Genomic DNA, 17,509 nt, shown 5'->3' with positions numbered 1-17,509 from the left:
GCTAGCGAGAGAAGGCAGCGCCCTAATCCCGCAGGAAGGGCGGCTCCCCAGTGGTTTTGCAGAGCTACGGAGAGAAGGCAGTGCCCATATCCCGCAGGAAGGGCTGCTCCCCAGAGGTCTTGCAGAGCTAGGGAGAGAATGTTGCGCACTAATCCTGCAGGAAGGGCCGCTCCCCAGTGGTATCGCAGAGCTAGGGAGAGAAGGCGGCAACCTAATCCCTCAGGGAGGGTTGATCCGCAATGGTCTAGAAGAGCTAGTGAGAGAAGGTGGAGCCCAAATCCCGCAGGAAGGGCCGATCCCCAGTGGTCTCGCAGAGCTAGGGAGAGAAGGCAGCACCCTAATCCCGCAGGAAGGGCTGCTTACCTGTGGTCTCGCAGAGCTAGGGAGAGAAGGCGGAGCCCTAATCCCGCAGGAACAGCCGCTCTGCAGTTGTCTCGCAGAGCTAGGGAGAGAAGGCAGCGCCCTAATCCCGTAGGAAGGGCTGCTCCCCAGTTGTCTCGCAGAGCTGGGGAGAGAAGGTAGCACCCTAATCCAGCAGGAAGGGCCGTTCCCCAGTGGTCTCGCAGGGTTAGGGAGAGAAGGCAGCACCGTAATCCCACAGGAACGGTCGCTCCCCAGTGGTATCGCAGAGCTAGGGAGAGAAGCCAGCGCCCTAATCCCGCAGGAAAGGCTGCTCCCCAGTGGTCTCACAGAGCTAGGGAATGGAGGCACCGCCTTAATCCCGCAGGAATGCCTGCTCCCCAGTCGTCTCGCAGAGCTAGGGAGAGAAGGCAGCACCCTAATCCCGCAGGAACGGCTGCACCCCAGTGGTCTCTCAGAGCTAGGGAGAGAAGGCAACGCCCTAATCCCGCAGGAACGGCCGCTCTCCAATGGTCTCGTAGAAGTAGAGAGAGGAGGCGGTGCCCTAATCCCGCACCAACAGTCGCTCCCCAGTGGTCTCGTAGAACTAGGGAGAGGATGCGGTGCCCTAATCCCGCAACAACGGTCACTCCCCAGTGGTCTCGCAGAACTAGGGAGAGAAGACGGTGCCCTAATCCCGCAGGAAGGGCCGCTCCCCAGTGGTATCACAGAGCTAGGGAGAGACGGCGGCAACCTAATCCATCAGGAAGCGTCGATACGCAATGGTCTAGAAGAGCTAGTGAGAGAAGGAGGAGCCCAAATCCCGCAGGAAGGGCTGCTTACCTGGGGTCTTGCAGAGCTAGGGAGAGGAGGCAGCGCTCTAATCTCGCAGGAAGGGCTGCTTACCTGTGGTCTCGCAGACCTAGGGAGAGAAGGCGGAGCCCTAATCCCGCAGGAAGGGCCGATCCCCAGTGGTCTCGCAGAGCTAGGGAGAAAAGGCAGCGCCCTAATCCCGCAGGAACAGCCGCTCCCCAGTGGTCTTGCAGAGCTAGGGAGAGAAGGTAGCGCCCTAATCCCGCAGGAAGGGCCGCTCCTCAGTGGTCTCGCAGAGCTAGGGAGAGAACGCAGTGCCCTAATCTCGCAGGAATGGCTGCTCCCCAGTGGTCTCGCAGAGCTAGGGAATGAAGGCAGCGCCCTAAACCCGCAGGGAGGCCTGCTCACCTGTCGTCTCGCAGAGCTAGGGAGAGAAGGCAGCGTCCTAATCCCGCAGGAAGGGTTGCTCTATAGGCCCTTGGCAGAGCTGGGGTGGGAAGCCAGCGTCCCGCCCCCGCAGGAAAGGCGGCTCCTCAGTGGTCTTAGAGAGCTAGGGAGAGGAGGCAGTGCCCTAAGCCCGCAGGAAGGGTTGCTCCCCAGTGGTCTCGCAGAGCTACGGAGAGAAGGCAGCGCACTAAGCCCGCAGGAAGGGCCGCTCCCCAGTGGTCTCGCAGAGCTAGGGATAGAAGGCAGCGCCCTAATCCCGTAGGAAGGGCTGCTCCCCAGTTGTCTCGCAGAGCTGGGGAGAGAAGGTAGCACCCTAATCCCGCAGGAAGGGCCGCTCCCCAGTGGTCTCTCAGAGTTAGGGAGAGAAGGCAGCACCGTAATCCCACAGGAACGATCGCTCCCCAGTGGTATCGCAGAGCTAGGGAGAGAAGCCAGCGCCCTAATCCCGCAGGAAAGGCTGCTCCCCATTGGTCTCGCAGAGCTAGGGAATGGAGGCAGCGCCTTAATCCCGCAGGAAGGGCTGCTCCCCAGTCATCTCGCAGAGGTAGGGAGAGAAGGCAGCGCCCTAATACCGCAGGAACAGCTGCACCCCAGTGGTCTCTCAGAGCTAGGGAGAGAAGGCAGCGCCCTAATCCCGCAGGAACGGCCGCTCTCCAGTGGTCTCGTAGATCTAGAGAGAGGAGGCGGTGCCCTAATCCCACAACAACGGTCGCTCCCCAGTGGTATCGCAGAGCTAGGGAGAGAAGGCGGCAACCTAATCCCTCAGGAAGGGTCTATCCGCAATGATGTAGAAGAGCTAGTGAGAGAAGGCGGAGCCCAAATCCCGCAGGAAGGGCCGATCCCCAGTGGTCTCGCACAGCTAGGGAGAGAAGGCAGCACCCTAATCCCGCAGGAAGGGCTGCTTACCTCTGGTCTCGCAGAGCTAGGTAGAGAGGGAAGCGCGCTAATCCCGCAGGAAGGGCCGCACCCCAGTGGTCTCGCAGAGCTAGGAAGAAAAAATGGCGCCCTAATCCCGCAGGAAGGGCCGCTCACCAGTGGTCTCGCAGAGCTAGAGAAAGGAGGCAGCGCCATAATCCCGAAGGAAGGTCTGCTCTCAGTCGTCTCTCAGAGCTAGGGAGAGAAGGCAGTGCCCTAATCCCGCAGTAACGGCTGGTTACCAGTGGTCTCGCAGAGCTAGGGAGAGAAGGTAGCACCATAATCCGCAGCAACGGCCGCTCTCCATTGGCCTCGTAGAACTAGGGAGAGGATGCGGTGCCCTAATCCCGCAACAACGGTCGCTCCCCAGTGGTCTCGCAGAGCTAGGGAGAGAAGACGGTGCCCTAATCCCGCAGGAAGGGCCGCTCCCCAGTGGTATCGCAGAGCTAGGGAGAGAAGGCGGAAACCTAATCCCTCAGGAAGGGTCGATCCACAATGGTCTAGAAGAGCTAGTGAGAGAAGGCAGAGCCCAAATCCCGCAGGAAGGGCCGATCCCCAGTGGTCTCGCAGAGCTAGGGAGAGAAGGCAGTACCCTAATCCCGCAGGAAGGGCTGCTTACCTGTGGTCTCGCAGAGCTAGGGAGAGAAGGCGGAGCCCTAATCCGGCAGGAAGGGCCGATCCCCAGTGGTTTCGCAGAGCTAGGGAGTGAAGGCAGCACCCTAATCCCGCAGGAAGGGCTGCTTACCTGGGGTCTCGCAGAGCTAGGGAGAGGAGGCAGCGCTCTAATCTCGCAGGAAGGGCTACTCCCCAGTGGTCTCGCAGAGCTAGGTAGAAAAGGCAGCGCCCTAATCACGCAGGAACAGCCGCTCCCCAGTGGTCTTGCAGAGCTAGGGAGAGAAGGTAGCGCCCTAATCCCGCAGGAAGGGCTGCTTACCTGTGGTCTCGCAGAGCTAGGGAGAGAAGGTGGAGCCCTAATCCCGCAGGAAGGGCCGTTCCCCAGTGGTCTCACAGGGTTAGGGAGAGATGGCAGCACCGTAATCCCACAGGAACGGTCGCTCCCCAGTGGTATCGCAGAGCTAGGGAGAGAAGCCAGCGCCCTAATCCCGCAGGAAAGGCTGCTCCCCAGTGGTCTCACAGAGCTAGGGAATGGAGGCACCGCCTTAATCCCGCAGGAATGCCTGTTCCCCAGTCGTCTCGCAGAGCTCGGGAGAGAAGGCAGCGCCCTAATCCCGCAGGAACGGCTGCTCTCCAATGGTCTCGTAGAACTAGAGAGAGGAGGCGGTGCCCTAATCCCGCACCAACAGTCGCTCCCCAGTGGTCTCGTAGAACTAGGGAGAGGATGCGGTGCCCTAATCCCGCAACAACGGTCACTCCCCAGTGGTCTCGCAGAACTAGGGAGAGAAGACGGTGCCCTAATCCCGCAGGAAGGGCCGCTCCCCAGTGGTATCGCAGAGCTAGGGAGAGAAGGCGGCAACCTAATCCATCAGGAAGCGTCGATACGCAATGGTCTAGAAGAGCTAGTGAGAGAAGGAGGAGCCCAAATCCCGCAGGAAGTGCTGCTTACCTGGGGTCTCGCAGAGCTAGGGAGAGGAGGCAGCGCTCTAATCTCGCAGGAAGGGCTGCTTACCTGTGGTCTCGCAGAGCTAGGGAGAGAAGGCGGAGCCCTAATCCCGCAGGAAGGGCCGATCCCCAGTGGTCTCGCAGAGCTAGGGAGAAAAGGTAGCGCCCTAATCCCGCAGGAACAGCCGCTCCCCAGTGGTCTTGCAGAGCTAGGGAGAGAAGGTAGCGACCTAATCCGGCAGGAATGGCTGCTCCCAAGTGGTCTCGCAGAGCTAGGGAATGGAGGCAGCGCCCTAAACCTGCAGGGAGGCCTGCTCACCTGTCGTCTCGCAGAGCTAGGGAGAGAAGGCAGCGTCCTAATCCCGCAGGAAGGGTTGCTCTATAGGCCCTTGGCAGAGCTGGGGTGGGAAGCCAGCGTCCCGCCCCCGCAGGAAAGGTGGCTCCTCAGTGGTCTTAGAGAGCTAGGGAGAGGAGGCAGTGCCCTAAGCCCCCAGGAAGGGTTGCTCCCCAGTGGTCTCGCAGAGCTCGGGATAGAAGGCAGCGCCCTAATCCCGTAGGAAGGGCTGCTCCCCAGTTGTCTCGCAGAGCTGGGGAGAGAAGGTAGCACCCTAATCCCGCAGGAAGGGCCGCTCCCCAGTGGTCTCGCAGAGTTAGGGAGAGAAAGCAGCACCGTAATCCCACAGGAACGATCGCTCCCCAGTGTTATCGCAGAGCTAGGGAGAGAAGCCAGCGCCCTAATCCCGCAGGAAAGGCTGCTCCCCAGTGGTCTCTCAGAGCTAGGGAGAGAAGGCAGCGCCCTAATCCCGCAGGAACGGCCGATCCCCAGTGGTCTCGCAGAGCTAGGGAGAGAAGGTAGCACCCTAATCCCGCAGGAAGGGCTGCTTACCTGTGGTCTCGCAGAGCTAGGTAGAGAGGGAAGCGCGCTAATCCCGCAGGAAGGGCCGCACCCCAGTGGTCTCGCAGAGCTAGGAAGAGAAAATGGCGCCCTAATCCCGCAGGAAGGGCCGCTCACCAGTGGTCTCGGAGAGCTAGAGAAAGTAGGCAGCGCCATAATCCCGAAGGAAGGTCTGCTCCCCAGTGGTCTCTCAGAGCTAGGGAGAGAAGGCAGTGCCCTAATCCCGCAGGAATGGCTGCTCCCCAGTTGTCTCGCAGAGCTAGGGAATGGAGGCAGCGCCCTAATCCCGCAGGAAGGCCTGCTCACCTGTCATCTCGCAGAGCTAGGGATAGAAGGCAGCGCCCTAATCCCGCAGGAACAGCCGCTCTGCAGAGGTCTCGAAGAACTAGGGAGAGGAGACGGTGCCCTAATCCCGTACCAACGGTCGCTCCCCAGTGGTCTCGCAGCGCTAGACAGAGAAGGCAGTGCCCTAATCCCGCAGTAAGGGCCGCTCCCCAGTTGTCTCACAGAGCTAGGGAGAGAAGGCAGCGCCCTAATCCCGCAGGAAAGGCCGCTCTCCAGTGGTCTCGTAGAACTAGAGAGATGAGGCGATGCCCTAATCCCGCACCAACAGTCGCTCCCCAGTGGTCTCGCAGAACTAGGGAGAGAAGGTGGCGCCCTAATCCCGCAGGAAGGATCGCTCTCCAGTGGTCTCGGAGAGGTAGGGAGAGAAAGCAGTGGCCTAATCCCACAGGAACGGCCGCTCCCCAGTGGGCTCGCAGAGCTAGGGAGAGAAGGTAGCGCCCTAATCCCGCAGGAAGGGCTGCTCCCCAGTGTTCTCGCAGAGGTACGGAGAGGATAGAGCGCCCTAATCCCGCAGGAAGGGCTGGTCCCCAATCGTGCCGCAGAGCTGGGGAGAGGAGGCAGCGCCCTAATCCCGCAGGGTGGGCTGCTCCCCAGTGGTCTCGCAGAGCTAGGGAGGGAAGGTAGGGCCCTAATCCCACAGGAAGGGCTGCTCCCCAGTGGTCTCGCAGAGCTAGGGAGAGATGGCAGCGCCCTAATCCGGCTGGAAGGACTGCTCCCCAGTGGTCTCGCAGAGCTAGGGAGAGGAGGTAGCGCCCTAATCCCGCAGGAAGGGGTGTTCCCCAGTGGTCTTCCAGAGCTAGGGAGAGAAGGCAGCGCCCTAATCCCGCAGGAAGGGCCGCTTCCCAGTGGTCTCGCAGCGCTAGGCAGAGAAGGCAGTGCCCTAATCCCGCAGTAAGGGCCGCTCCCCAGTTGTCTCACAGAGCTAGGGAGAGAAGGCAGCGGCCTAATCCCGCAGGAAGGGCTGCTCTCCAGTGGTCTCGCAGAGCTAGGTAGAGAAGGCAACGCCCTAATCCCGCAGGAAGGGCCGCTCCCAAATGGTCTCGCAGAGCTAGGGAGAGAAGGCAGCGCCCTAATCCGGCAGGAACGGCTGCTCTCCAGTGGTCTCGTAGAGCAAGGGAGAGAAGGCAGCGCCCTAATCGCGCAGGGAGGGCTGCTCCCCAGTGGTCTCGCAGAGCTAGGGAGAGAAGGCAGCGCCCTAATCCCACAGGTAGGGCTGCTCCCCAGTGGTCTCACAGAGCTAGGGAGAGGAGGTAGCGCCCTAATCCCGCAGGAAGGGGTGTTCCCCAGTGGTCTTGCAGAGCTAGGGAGAGAAGGCAGCGCCCTAATCCCGCAGGAAGGGCCGCTTCCCAGTGGTCTCGCAGCGCTAGGCAGAGAAGGCAGTGCCCTAATCCCGCAGTAAGGGCCGCTCCCCAGTTGTCTCACAGAGCAAGGGAGAAAAGGCAGCGGCCTAATCCCGCAGGAAGGGCTGCTCTCCAGTGGTCTCGCAGAGCTAGGGAGAGAAGGCACCGCCCTAATCCCACAGGTAGGGCTGCTCCCCAGTGGTCTCACAGAGCTAGGGAGTGAAGGCAGCACCCAAATCCCGCAGGAAGAGTCGCTCCCCAGACCCCTGGCAGAGCTGGGGAGGGAAGCCAGCCCCCCACCCCCGCAGGAAGGGCTGCTCCCCCGTGGTCTCGGAGATGTAGGGAGAGAAAGCAGTGCTCTAATCCCGCAGTAAGGGCCGCTCCCCAGTTGTCTCACAGAGCTAGAGAGAGAAGGCAGCGCCCTAATCCCGCAGGAAGAGCCGCTTCCCAGTGGTCTCGCAGCGCTAGGCAGAGAAGGCAGTGCCCTAATCCCGCAGTAAGGGCCGCTCCCCAGTTGTCTCACAGAGCTAGGGAGAGAAGGCAGCGGCCTAATCCCGCAGGACGGGCTGCTCTCCAGTGGTCTCGCAGAGCTAGGTAGAGAAGGCAACGCCCTAATCCCGCAGGAAGGTCCGCTCCCAAATGGTCTCGCAGAGCTAGGGAGAGAAGGCAGCGCCCTAATCCGGCAGGAACGGCTGCTCCCCAGTGGTCTCGTAGAGCAAGGGAGAGAAGGCAGCGCCCTAATCCCGCAGGACGGGCTGCTCTCCAGTGGTCTCGCAGAGCTAGGTAGAGAAGGCAACGCCCTAATCCCGCAGGAAGGTCCGCTCCCAAATGGTCTCACAGAGCTAGGGAGTGAAGGCAGCACCCAAATCCCGCAGGAAGAGCCGCTCCCCAGTGGTCTCACAGAGCTAGGGAGTGAAGGCAGCACCCAAATCCCGCAGGAAGAGTCGCTCCCCAGACCCCTGGCAGAGCTGGGGAGGGAAGCCAGCCCCCCACCCCCGCAGGAAGGGCTGCTCCCCCGTGGTCTCGCAGAGCTTGGGAGAGAAGGTAGCGCCCTAATCCCGCAGGAAGTGCCGCTCTCCAGTGGTCTCGGAGATGTAGGGAGAGAAAGCAGTGCCCTAATCCCGCAGGAAGGGCCGCTCCCCAGTGGTCTCGCAGAGCTAGGGAGAGAAGGCAGCGCTCTAATCCCACAGGAACGGCTGCTCCCCAGTGGTCTCGCAGAGCTAGGGAGAGAAGGCAGTGCCATAATCCCGCAGGAACGGCAGCTCCCCAGTGGTCTCGCACAGCTAGGGAGAGAAGGCATCGCGCTAATCCCGCAGGAAGGGCTGCTCCCCTGTGGTCTCACAGAGCTAGGGAGAGAAGGCGGCAACCTAATCCCGCAGGAAGGGCCGATCCCCAGTGGTCTAGTAGAGCTAGCGAGAGAAGGCAGCATCCTAATCCCGTAGGAAGGGCTGCTCCCCAGGCCCCTGGCAGAGCTGGGGAGGGAAGCCAGCACCCCGCCCCCGCAGGAAGGGACGCTCCCGAGTGGTATTACAGAGCTAGGGAGAGAAGGCAGTGTCCTAATTCAGCAGGAACGGCCGCTCTCCAGTGGTCTCGTAGAACTAGGGAGAGAAGGTGGCGCCCTAATCCCGCAGGAAGGGCCGCTCCCCAGTGGTCTCGCAGAGCTAGGGAGAGAAGGCAGCGCCGTAACCCCGCAGGAAGGGCTACTCCCCAGGCCCCTGGCAGAGCTGGGGAGGGAAGCCAACACCACGCCCACGAAGAAATCTCCGCTCCCCAGTGGTCTCACAGAGCTAGGGAAAGATGGCAGCGCCCTAATCTCGCAGGAACGGCAGCTCCCCAGTAGTCTCGCAAAGCAAGGGAGAGAAGGTAGTGGCCTAATCCTCAGGAAGGTCTGCTCCCCTGTCGTCTCGCAGAGCTAGGGAGGGAAGGCAGCGCCCTAATCCCACAGGAAGGGCCGCTCCCCAGTGGTCTCGCAGAGCTAGGGAGAGAAGGTAGCGCCCTAATCCAGCAGGAAGGGCTGCTCCCCATTGGTTTCGCAGAGGTACGGAGAGGATACAGCGCACTAATCCCGCAGGAACGGCTGCTCCCCAGTGGTCCCGTAGACCTGGGGAGAAGAGGCAGCGCCCTAATCCCGCAGGGAGTGCTGCTCCCTAGTGGTCTCGCAGAGTTAGGGAGGGAAGGTAGCGCCCTAATCCCACAGGAAGGGCTGCTCCCCAGTGGTCTCGCAGAGCTAGGGAGAGAAGGCAGCACCCCACTCCCGCAGGAACGGCTGCTCCCCAGTGGTCCCGTAGACCTGGGGAGAGGAGGCAGCGCCCTAATCCCGCAGGGAGTGCTGCTCCCTAGTGGTCTCGCAGAGTTAGGGAGGGAAGGTAGCGCCCTAATCCCACAGGAAGGGCTGCTCCCCAGTGGTCTCGCAGAGCTAGGGAGAGAAGGCAGCACCCTACTCCCGCAGGAACGGCCTCTCCCTAGTGGTCTCGCAGAGCTAGGGAGAGAAGGCAGCGTCCTAATCCAGTAGGAAGGGCTGGTCCCCAGTCGTCTCGCAGAGCTGGGGAGAGAAGGTAGCGCTCTAATCCCGCAGGATGGGCCGCACCCCAGTGGTCTCGCAGAGGTAGGAAGAGAAGGCAGAGCTCTAATCCCGCAGGCTGGTCCGCTCCCTAGTGGTCTCGCAGAGGTAGGAAGAGAAGGCAGCGTCCTAATCCCGCAGGACGGGCCGCTAAGCAGTGGACTCGCAGAGCTAGGTAGAGAAGGCAGCACCCTAATCCCGCAGGAAGGGCCGCTCCCCAGTTGTCTCTCAGAGTTAGGGAGAGAAGGCAGCGCCCTAATACAGCAGGAACGGCCGCTCCCCAGTGGTCTCGCAGAACTATGGAGAGAAGGCAGCGCCCTAATTCCGCAGGAACGGCCGCTCTCCAGTGGTCTCATAGAGCTAGGGAGAGTAGGCAGCACCCTAATCCCGCAGGAACGGCCGCTCCCCAGTGGTCTCGCAGAACTATGGAGAGAAGGCAGCGCCCTAATCCCGCAGGAACGGCCGCTCTCCAGTGGTCTCATAGAGCTAGGGAGAGTAGGCAGCACCCTAATCCCGCAGGAAGGGCGGCTCCTCAGTGGTCTCGCAGAGGAGGAAGAGAAGGCAAGGACCTAATCCCGCAGGAAGGGACGCTCCCAAGTGGTCTCGCAGAGTTAGGGAGAGAAGGCAGCACCCTAATCCCGCAGGAAGGGCCGGTCCCCAATCGTCTCACAGAGCTAGGGAGAGAAGGCAGCACCCTAATCCCGCAGGAAGGGCCGCTCCCCAGTGGTCTCACAGAGCTAGGGAGAGAAGGCAGCGCTCTAATCCCACAGGATGGGCCGCTCTCCAGTGGTCTCGTAGAGCTAGGGAGAGAAGGCAGCACCCTAATCCCGCAGGAAGGGCCGCTCCCCAGTGGTCTCACAGAGCTAGGGAGAGAAGGCAGCGCCCAATCCCGCAGGAAGAGCTGCTCCCCAGTGGTCTCGCAGAGCTATGAAGAGGAGTCAGTGTCCTAATCCCGCAGGAAGGGCTGCTCCCAAGTGGTCTCGCAGAGCTACGGAGAGATGGCAGCTCCCTAATCCCGCAGGAAGGGCTGCTCCCCAGTGGTCTCGCAGAGCCAGGAAGAGAAGGCAGCGTCATAATCCCGCAGGAAGGGCTGATACCCATGTCCTTGGCAGAGCTGGGGATGGAAGCCAGCTCCCCGCCCCCGCAGGAAGGGCCGCTCCCCAGTGGTCTAGTAGAGCTAGGGAGAGAAGGCAGCGCTCTAATCCCACAGGAACGGCTGCTCCCCAGTGGTCTCGCAGAGCTAGGGAGAGAAGGCAGTGCCATAATCCCGCAGGAACGGCAGCTCCCCAGTGGTCTCGCACAGCTAGGGAGAGAAGGCATCGCCCTAATCCCGCAGGAAGGGCTGCTCTCCAGTGGTCTCACAGAGCTAGGGAGAGAAGGCGGCAACCTAATCCCGCAGGAAGGGCCGGTCCCCAGTGGTCTAGTAGAGCTAGCGAGAGAAGGCAGCACCCTAATCCCGTAGGAAGGGCTGCTCCCCAGGCCCCTGGCAGAGCTGGGGAGGGAAGCCAGCACCCCGCCCCCGCAGGAAGGGACGCTCCCCAGTGGTATTACAGAGCTAGGGAGAGAAGGCAGTGCCCTAATTCAGCAGGAACGGCCGCTCTCCAGTGGTCTCGTAGAACTAGGGAGAGAAGGCGTCGCCCTAATCCCGCAGGAAGGGCCGCTCACCAGTGGTCTCGCAGAGCTAGGGAGAGAAGGCAGCGCCGTAATCCCGCAGGAAGGGCTACTCCCCAGGCCCCTGGCAGAGCTGGGGAGGGAAGCCAACACCGCGCCCACGCAGAAATCTCCGCTCCCCAGTGCTCTCACAGAGCTAGGGAGAGAAGGCTGCGTCCTTATCCCGCAGGAAGGGCTGCTCCCCTGTGGTCTCGCAGAGCTAGGGAAAGATGGCAGCGCCCTAATCTCGCAGGAACGGCAGCTCCCCAGTAGTCTCGCAAAGCAAGGGAGAGAAGGTAGTGGCCTAATCCTCAGGAAGGTCTGCTCCCCTGTCGTCTAGCAGAGCTAGGGAGAGAAGGCAGCGCCCTAATCCCACAGGAAGGGCCGCTCCCCAGTGGTCTCGCAGAGCTAGGGAGAGAATGTAGCGCCCTAATCCAGCAGGAAGGGCTGCTCCCCAATGGTTTCGCAGAGGTACGGAGAGGATACAGCGCACTAATCCCGCAGGAACGGCTGCTCCCCAGTGGTCCCGTAGACCTGGGTAGAGGAGGGAGCGCCCTAATCCCGCAGGGAGTGCTGCTCCCTAGTGGTCTCGCAGAGTTAGGGAGGGAAGGTAACGCCCTAATCCCACAGGAAGGGCTGCTCCCCAGTGGTCTCGCAGAGCTAGGGAGAGAAGGCAGCAGCCTACTCCCGCAGGAACGGCCTCTCCCTAGTGGTCTCGCAGAGCAAGGGAGAGAAGGCAGCGTCCTAATCCAGTAGGAAGGGCTGGACCCCAGTCGTCTCGCAGAGCTAGGGAGAGAAGGCTGCGTCCTTATCCCGCAGGATGGGCCGCTCCCTAGTGGTCTCGCAGAGGTAGGAAGAGAAGGCAGCGTCCTAATCCCGCAGGACGGGCCGCTCCCCAGTGGACTCGCAGAGCTAGGTAGAGAAGGCAGCACCCTAATCCCGCAGGAAGGGCCGCTCCCCAGTTGTCTCACAGAGTTAGGGAGAGAAGGCAGCGCCCTAATACAGCAGGAACGGCCGCTCCCCAGTGGTCTCGCAGAACTATGGAGAGAAGGCAGCGCGCTAATCCCGCAGGAAGGGACGCTCCCAAGTGGTCTCGCAGAGTTAGGGAGAGAAGGCAGCACCCTAATCCCGCAGGAAGGGCCGGTCCCCAGTCGTCTCACAGAGCTAGGGAGAGAAGGCAGCGCTCTAATCCCACAGGATGGGCCGCTCCCCAGTGGTCTCGCAGAGCTAGGGAGAGAAGGCAGCACCCTAATCCCGCAGGAACGGCCGCTTTCCAGTGGTCTCGTAGAGCTAGGGAGAGAAGGCAGCACCCTAATCCCGCAGGAAGGGCCGCTCCCCAGTGGTCTCACAGAGCTAGGGAGAGAAGGCAGCGCCCAATCCCGCAGGAAGAGCTGCTCCCCAGTGGTCTCGCAGAGCTATGAAGAGGAGTCAGTGTCCTAATCCCGCAGGAAGGGCTGCTCCCAAGTGGTCTCGCAGAGCTACGGAGAGATGGCAGCTCCCTAATCCCGCAGGAAGGGCTGCTCCCCAGTGGTCTCGCAGAGCCAGGAAGAGAAGGCAGCGTCATAATCCCGCAGGAAGGGCTGATACCCATGCCCTTGGCAGAGCTGGGGAGGGAAGCCAGCGCCCGGCCCCCGCAGGAAGAGCCGCTCCCCAGTGGTCTAGTAGAGCTAGCGAGAGAAGGCAGCGCCCCAATCCCGCAGGAAGGGCTGCTCCCATTTGGTCTCGCAGAGCTAGGGAGAGCAGGCAGCATGCTAAACCCGGAGGAAGGGTCCGCTCCCCTGTGGTCTCGCAGAGCTACGGAGAGAAGGCAGCACCCTAATCCCGCAAGACGGGCCGCTCCCCAGTAGTCTCGCAGAGCTAGGGAGAGAAGGCAGCGCCCTAATCCCGCAGGAAGGGCAGCTCCACAGTGGTGTCATAGAGCTAGGGAGAGGAGGCAGAGCCCTAATCCAGCAGGAAGGGCTGCTCCCCAGTGGTCTCGCAGAGCTAGGGAGAGAAGGCAGTGCTCTAATCCCGCAGGAAGAGCGGCTCCCCAGTGGTCTCGCAGAGCTAGGGAGAGAAGGCAGCGCCCTAATCCCGCAGGAAGAGCTGCTCCCCAGTGGTCTCGCAGAGCTATGAAGAGGAGGCAGCTCCCTAATCTCACAGGAAGGGCTGCTCTCGAGTCGTCTCGCAGAGCTAGGGGGAGATGGCAGCGCCCTAATCCCGCAGGAAGGGCTGCTCCCCAGTGGTCTTGCAGAGCTCGGGAGAGAAGGCAGCGTCCTAATCCAGCAGGAAGGGCTGCTACCCATGCCCCTGGGAGAGGTGGGCAGGGAAGCCAACGCCCCGCCCCCGCAGGAAGGGCCGCTCCCCAGTGGTCTCGCAGAGCTAGGGAGAGAAGGCGGCAACCTAATCCCGCAGGAAGGGCCGCTCCCCAGTGGTCTCGCAGAGCTAGCGGCAGGAGGCAGCGCCCTATTCCCGGAGGAAGGGCTGCTCCCCAGTGGTCTCGCAGAGCTAGGGAGAGAAGGCAGTGCCCTAATCCCGCAGGAACGGCCGCTCCCCAGTGGTCTCGCAGAGCTAGGGAGAGAAGGCAGAGCCCTAATCCCGCAGGACTGGCCGCTCTCTAGTGGTCTCGTAGAGCTAGGGAGAGGAGGCGGTTGCCTAATCCCGTACCAACGGTCCCTCCCCAGTGGTCTCGCAGAGCTAGGGAGAGGAGGCAGCGCCTTAATAATGCAGGAAGGGCCGCTCCTCAGTGATCTCACAGAGCTAGGGAGAGGAGGCAGCACCCTAATCCCGCAGGAAGGGCCGCTCCCCAGTGGTCTCGCAGAGCTAGGGAGAGAAGGCAGCGCCCTATTCCCGCAGGAAGGGCTGCTCCCCAGTGGTCTCACAGAGCTAGGGAGAGAAGGCAGCGCCCTAATCCCGCAGGAAGGGCTGCTCCCCAGGCCCCTGTCAGAGCTGGGGAGAGAAGCCAGTACCCCGCCCACGCAGGCAGGTTCGCTCCCCAGTGGTCTCACAGAGCTAGGGAGAGAAGGCAGCGTCCTAATCACGCAGGAAGGGCTTCTCCCCAGTCGACTCGCAGAGCTAGGGAGAGGAGGCAGCGCCTTAATCCCGCAGGAACGGCCGCTCCCCGGTGGTCTCACAGAGCTAGGGAGAAAAGGCAGCGCCCTAATCCCGCAGGAAGCGCCGCTCCCCAGTGGTCTCGCAGAGCTAGAGAGAGAAGGCAGCGCCCTAATCCCGCAGGAATCGCTACTCCCCAGTGGTCTCGTAGAGCTAGGGAGAGGAGGCAGCGCTCTAATCCCGCAGGAAGGGCTGCTCCCCAGTCGACTCGCAGAGCTAGGGAGAGAAGGCAGCGCCCTAATCCCGCAGGAACGGCCGCTCCCCGGTGGTCTCGCAGAGCTAGGGAGAGAAGGCAGCGCCCTTATCCTGCAGGAAGGGACGCTCCCAAGTGGTCTCGCAGAGCTAGGGGAGAAGGCAGCGCCCTAATCCCGCAGGAAGAGCTGCTCCCCAGTGGTCTCGCAGAGCTATGAAGAGGAGGCAGCTCCCTAATCTCACAGGAAGGGCTGCTCTCGAGTCGTCTCGCAGAGCTAGGGGGAGATGGCAGCGCCCTAATCCCGCAGGAAGGGCTGCTCCCCAGTGGTCTTGCAGAGCTCGGGAGAGAAGGCAGCGTCCTAATCCAGCAGGAAGGGCTGCTACCCATGCCCCTGGGAGAGGTGGGCAGGGAAGCCAACGCCCCGCCCCCGCAGGAAGGGCCGCTCCCCAGTGGTCTCGCAGAGCTAGGCAGAGAAGGCGGCAACCTAATCCCGCAGGAAGGGCCGCTCCCCAGTGGTCTCGCAGAGCTAGCGGCAGGAGGCAGCGCCCTATTCCCGGAGGAAGGGCTGCTCCCCAGTGGTCTCGCAGAGCTAGGGAGAGAAGGCAGTGCCCTAATCCCGCAGGAACGGCCGCTCCCCAGTGGTCTCGCAGAGCTAGGGAGAGAAGGCAGAGCCCTAATCCCGCAGGACTGGCCGCTCTCTAGTGGTCTCGTAGAGCTAGGGAGAGGAGGCGGTTGCCTAATCCCGTACCAACGGTCCCTCCCCAGTGGTCTCGCAGAGCTAGGGAGAGGAGGCAGCGCCTTAATAATGCAGGAAGGGCCGCTCCTCAGTGATCTCACAGAGCTAGGGAGAGGAGGCAGCACCCTAATCCCGCAGGAAGGGCCGCTCCCCAGTGGTCTCGCAGAGCTAGGGAGAGAAGGCAGCGACCTATTCCCGCAGGAAGGGCTGCTCCCCAGTGGTCTCACAGAGCTAGGGAGAGAAGGCAGCGCCCTAATCCCGCAGGAAGGGCTGCTCCCCAGGCCCCTGTCAGAGCTGGGGAGAGAAGCCAGTACCCCGCCCACGCAGGCAGGTTCGCTCCCCAGTGGTCTCACAGAGCTAGGGAGAGAAGGCAGCGTCCTAATCACGCAGGAAGGGCTTCTCCCCAGTCGACTCGCAGAGCTAGGGAGAGGAGGCAGCGCCTTAATCCCGCAGGAACGGCCGCTCCCCGGTGGTCTCACAGAGCTAGGGAGAAAAGGCAGCGCCCTAATCCCGCAGGAAGCGCCGCTCCCCAGTGGTCTCGCAGAGCTAGAGAGAGAAGGCAGCGCCCTAATCCCGCAGGAATCGCTACTCCCCAGTGGTCTCGTAGAGCTAGGGAGAGGAGGCAGCGCCCTAATCCCGCAGGAAGGGCTGCTCCCCAGTCGACTCGCAGAGCTAGGGAGAGAAGGCAGCGCCCTAATCCCGCAGGAACGGCCGCTCCCCGGTGGTCTCGCAGAGCTAGGGAGAGAAGGCAGCGCCCTTATCCTGCAGGAAGGGACGCTCCCAAGTGGTCTCGCAGAGCTAGGGGAGAAGGCAGCATCCTAATCCCGCAGGAAGGGCCGGTCCCCAGTCGTCTCGGAGAGCTAGGGAGAGAAGGCAGTGCCCTAATCCCGCAGGAACGGCCGCTCCCCGGTGGTCTCGCAGAGCTAGGGGGAGAAGGCAGCGCCCTTATCCTACAGGAAAGGCTGCTCCCCAGTGGTCTCGAAGAGCTAGGGAGAGAAGGCAGCGCCCTAATCCCGCAGGAACGGCCGCTCCGCAGTGGTCTCACTGAGCTAGGGAGAGAAGGCAGTGACAGGCAGAGATGGCAGCACCTTACTCCCGCAGGAACTTTTGCTTTACATTCCCCTTGCAGACCTGGAGAGGGAAGGCTGCGCCTCTCCCCCGCAGGTCTGCACACTGGCCATGGCCATGGCCAGGAGCGCAGTGCAGAAGCTGCTCCAGCCCTGCAGCCTGCGGGCAGCGCATTGGGGTGGTGGGAGCACGGAGCAGGCAGGGCCCAGATGGGCGGGGGGTGGAGACACAAGTGGGGCGGACACGCTCCTGCCAGGAGCGGACTGGTTCACCCCTTGCCCGGGAGCTGCAGGAGGGGCCCGGATCATGGCTTGGCTGCAGAGCTTGGAGCCCAGGCGGGGCCCAGGAGTGAGAGGATGGGGGAGCTGGGGGTGTAGCAGAGGTTGGAGCCAAGAATTGGTTGGAGATGAGGTTATGCCACTTCCGCTTGGCGGCAGGGGGGCCCTCTGGCTTTTTTTTTTTGCTCCGCCCCGCACATCCCAATATTTCATCTTTGACATCTGGTCACCCTAGCCTGATATGAAGGAGGATGTCTGGACCAAGGGGCCAGGGACTGGCCTTTGCTAGAGAAACCACTGTCAAGTTTTAGCCAATTAGGACAAGTCAGCAAATAACAACAACCTCAGGTATCAGTAACTGCTACAGGTTGCAAATTCCTACATGCAGCAGTTTCTGGCACTACACCTGCACAGCTCTGCTCCCCGGCTCTTCTCGGGCTCCTACTCTCTCCTTAGCTCTGCCCAACTCTCACCCAGGCAGTTGCAGCTCACATGGAGGATGGGACCCCCTGGCCTGGTGACTCCCTCATTACACTGTCTGGCCTGTCAGTGCAGCTAACTTGGAGCTTTGGCCTCTGCCCATTGTCCCTGGGGACTGTCAGTCTCAGGGTCCTGATTTCCCATTGATCCTTCCCCCTTCTATTGGTGCTGGGAACTAGCCAACCAACCCCCGCCCCAACACACACACGCACACTAAGTTTTAGTAAAGGGCCAAGAGCCCCCTTACACAAGCAGCCCCATGAGGGTCACCGATGTGCAGAGAAGGCAGCACAAGCTGCTCCCATGGTGTAATGGGCAGCACTCAGGACTCTGAATCCTGTAATCTGAGTTCAAATCTCAGTGGGACCTTGTGTTGGCTTGTGGTCATAGGCGGCAGGTTATATACATTTGTGGTGCTCGTGCTCCAGGAACATTCAGGGCTGGGGGCCCTACTCCAGCAATATTTGGAGTTGGGTCTCTTCCCCTGGCCCCTGCCTGGCACCCCTCCCCTCTGCTCTGGTGCATCCCTGCCTGACAAAAAGCAGCATGTGCCTGTCCCCTGCCTGCTCCTGCTGCTGGAGTAGAGGGATTCTGGGCAGAACTGCTGCCCCAGAGTCCTAGTGCAGGCTGCCCTCAGCCTCTCCAACACCCCCAACCCTGAGCTCCCTCTGAACGCTGATACTCTGCCCCAGTCCTGAGCCCCCTCCTGCATCACGAATCCCTCATCCTCAGCCCTACGCTCCCTCCCAGAGGGTGCACCCCTTCCCACACACTCCTTTCCACCCCCAGAGCCTGCACCT

At 62.0% G+C, this 17,509-nt stretch overlaps 1 non-coding gene across 1 annotated transcript; it reads left to right on the top strand.

Moving 5' to 3' along the window:
* The first annotated feature begins 17,006 nt into the window (after positions 1-17,006).
* Positions 17,007-17,078, top strand: TRNAQ-CUG (transfer RNA glutamine (anticodon CUG)). Its single transcript has one exon. It is a non-coding gene; the product is annotated as a tRNA-Gln (tRNA).
* The last annotated feature ends 431 nt before the right edge of the window (positions 17,079-17,509 follow it).

Source organism: Gopherus flavomarginatus, unplaced genomic scaffold (genome assembly GCF_025201925.1).
Source record: "Gopherus flavomarginatus isolate rGopFla2 unplaced genomic scaffold, rGopFla2.mat.asm mat_scaffold_1611_arrow_ctg1, whole genome shotgun sequence".
In the NCBI taxonomy this organism is placed as follows: domain Eukaryota; kingdom Metazoa; phylum Chordata; order Testudines; family Testudinidae; genus Gopherus; species Gopherus flavomarginatus.
This window is presented reverse-complemented; position numbering and strand designations above follow the sequence as displayed.